Source organism: Rattus norvegicus, chromosome 6, assembly GCF_021556685.1.
Source record: "Rattus norvegicus strain SHRSP/BbbUtx chromosome 6, alternate assembly SHRSP_T2T, whole genome shotgun sequence".
NCBI lineage: Eukaryota > Metazoa > Chordata > Mammalia > Rodentia > Muridae > Rattus > Rattus norvegicus.
Window position 1 is genome coordinate 135,062,238 of NC_141539.1, and position 3,319 is coordinate 135,065,556.

The 3,319-nt window shown below is 44.4% G+C and overlaps 1 pseudogene; it reads left to right on the plus strand.

Moving 5' to 3' along the window:
• The first annotated feature begins 1,311 nt into the window (after window positions 1–1,311).
• Window positions 1,312–2,795, plus strand: LOC120103432 (small nuclear ribonucleoprotein E-like; annotated as a pseudogene).
• Window positions 2,796–3,319: the final 524 nt, after the last annotated feature.

The following is a 3,319-nucleotide window of genomic DNA, read 5'->3' on the forward strand; positions in this document are numbered from 1 at the left end:
GGAGGCTCAGGTCGCTAACTGGGCCCACTTTGTCCCATATTGCTTGGAACTACTTTGCTGGGTGAAGGAGAGCATGGAGTAGAGGCACTGCCCATGGGTTGTAAACATGACGGTCATGCCCAGGGCAGGGCAGCGAGTGCCGAGGTCACGGTGGGGCACAGGTCCTGCCTCTAACATGCTGCCCAGTTCACAATCACCCTGAGCCCAAGCAACAGCGAGCTGTCTGAGGTAAAAAATGGTTCACTTTCTAGATTCTCCCCCTTTATTATAAGACCGCCCTGGTCTATGTTATCAACAGAAGCCATGCTGGTGTCTGTGGTCTGTGCAGCCACCACAGGTGATGTTGCTGTCCGTGGTCCATGATGTCTCAGGAGGCGGTGTGGATGTACACCATCAGGGCGGCAGCTGGAAGCACATTGATGTCCGTCATCCATTTTGCTGTCCGCCCATGCTGAGGTGTGTGTTCCGTGCTGCTGCTGGAAGCCGTGCTGTGGATCTCCTTGGTCTGTGCTATTGCTGAAAAGCCATGATAGAAGTTTGTGATCAGCTGCTGGGACAAAGAAGCTTGTTTTGTACTGCTGTTGATGACTGCAGACTCATAACAGAGAATGAGAGACATTGAAAGCTTCTGTGACAACCTCTCCCTGCCTGCCCCTTCCAAAACAAAAGTCCAGACAGGAAGTGAATGAAGAAAGAATATAGGTCATCGATGGGGGGTATATGTGAAGAAGGACTCAGATTTCTTTAAGGGGCTAGCCAATGGGAGTTTGACCAGTGCTCCATTGAGTATATAGACAACATACATTGGACTTGATGCGTTTTTTCCTTTTTTTATTGGGAGGGGGTATGCAAGGTTGAGAGAGTGGACATTGGAGGATTAGAAGCTAGTGTGATCATTGTATGAAATTCTCAAATAATTAGTAAAATTATGTTGGGGGGGAGGAGAAAGACATAGACACAGCCAGGCATGGTTGCCTTTATGAAATGCTAGTACCAGGAGACTGAAGCAAGAGGAAAGATAATTCAAGGCTAGCCTGGGATACAAAAATGAGACCTTATCTGAAAAAACAAAATAAAACATTAAAACCTGGGAAGAGTGAGAATGAAGGGACTGAAGCCATGCACAGCGCTGCCTGTAGCTGGAGGAAGACTGAAGCAGCTACCACGGGGAATGGTGTGGATTCAGAACAGAGAAGAGCAGTGATAGAGATCAAGGGAATCGTTTAGCAATGAGAAGCCAGCCAGCAGTCAAGAAGAAAGAGCAGCCAGAATGGTTCTCACCACTGATAAAAGCGCTGTGACGTGTCTGGCATGGACTGGAAACAGGTTGGAGCCGAGACTTCGGCTCTCCTCATAACTATGGAAGGTGGGGAAGAAAAGTTGGTGAGGATACAGAAGCTCTGAATTATACTGTCAGCTTGACCTGACCCGAGATCCCTAAACATGTCAACTACAGCAGAAGATGTTCCTTCCAGTTTCATTTTGTTGCGGCGATAAAATATCCTGGCAAAAATCAGCGTTGAGGAGGAAAGGTTGACTTGCCTCACAATTCCAAGTTAGAGTCCATCATTTGGGGGAAGTCAAGGCAGGAGGTTACATCTGCAGTCAAGAACAGAGAGGATTAACACATCCTGGCCTGCTTGCTTCTACTCTCCCTTCTCCTGTCCTCACATAATTCAGAACCTCTGTAGCTTCGTTAGAGTTTCATTGCTGTGAAGAGACACCATGACCAAGGCAACTCATAATATTTGATCAGAGGCTGGCTTACAGTTTCAGAGGTTTAGTCCATTACCATCATGGCAGGAAGCATGGCAGTGTGCCAAGCATTCTACAACTTGATCCACAGGTAACAGGAGACTTTGTGCCACATTGGGCATAGCTTGAGCATAGGAGACCTCAAAGCCCATCCCCACAGTGCCACACCTACTTCAACAAGGCCACACCTCCTAATAGTGCCACTCCCTATGGACCAAGCATTCAAACACCTGAGTCTATGGGGGCCATTGCTATTCAACTCACCACACCCTGCCTAGACAATGGTACCTCCCACAGTGGACTGAATCTTCCCACATCAGTCAACAATCAAGATAATCCTCCACAGACATGCCAACCTGATCTACATGATTTCTTATTGAAACCCCCCCCCCTTTCCATGTTTCTGAATTGTGCCAAGTTGACAGTTAAAACTAACCAGCAGGGTGTCTTCTGTTTACAACATCATACAAATACTATGGATAAAAGGCTTATTCTATGGAAAATAAATCAGATACAATTGATTAGGAGTCAAATCACACGAAGGTTTTGTTTCAAACACTGCAATACTAAATTACAAAATTAATTGGATGCCAGGCATGGTGGTACATACTTCTGATCCCAAACCTCGGAAGGCAAGGTTAAATAGATTTCTTTGAGTTTGAGGTCAACTGGTCTATACAGTGAGTTCCAGAGTTCCAAACCAGCCGAGGCTACACAGTAAGATCCCATCAAAGCAAAATGAAATTTCCTACTCATGTGGTCTTTGTGATTTCTACCTTGGTGTATGTGGCCAGGGCCAAAAGGTACAGAAGGCGATGATGCAGTCCATCGACCTCATCTTCAGATACTTGCAAAATAGATCTCGAATTCAGGAATGGCTGACTGAGCAGGCGAGAATGAGGATAGAGGATTGTATCATTAACTTTGATGAGCACAGGAAACTCATAGTAGATGATGCAAAAGACAATCATTCTCAGACAAAGTCAAGAAAACATCTGAGTTGGACCATGCTCAAAGGAGATAGCATTACTCTAATCTAGCGTTTCCAACTAGAAATGGCCAAGCAGAGGAGAAGCTGAGAAGGCAGTTCAGGGTTTTCCAAGGTATCTTTGACAGGGAGCACAGTCTGCTACATTTGTTCATATTGTTTTAGTGGCCCATTGTCAGGTGACAATAGATGCTGTGAGATTGTTTGTGTTTTAAAAAAATGAAAATGAAAAAAGAAATAAAGAAAAAAGAATACCTGAAAGATATCTGAAAATTCCTCTAATATTTAGAAACTAAGTAACAACCTCGTAAGTAACTTATGGGCCAAAGGGGAGAAAAAAATCCAGTATTAGAAGGGACTTTTCAATAAATGGAAATAAAGTAGCCTGTCAGAGCTGTGTAAGGTAGCCTGGACTGTACTCAATAAAATATAGAGCACAACTTCTCAATAAAAAAAGAATCAGAAAGTTCCTCAGACCCTCGCTTCTTGTTTAGAAAAAGAGAAGGAGAGGGAAAAATCAATATTAACCTCATCAAAAAGGTGGAACGAGGAGAGATACTAATAAATCAGTGACAG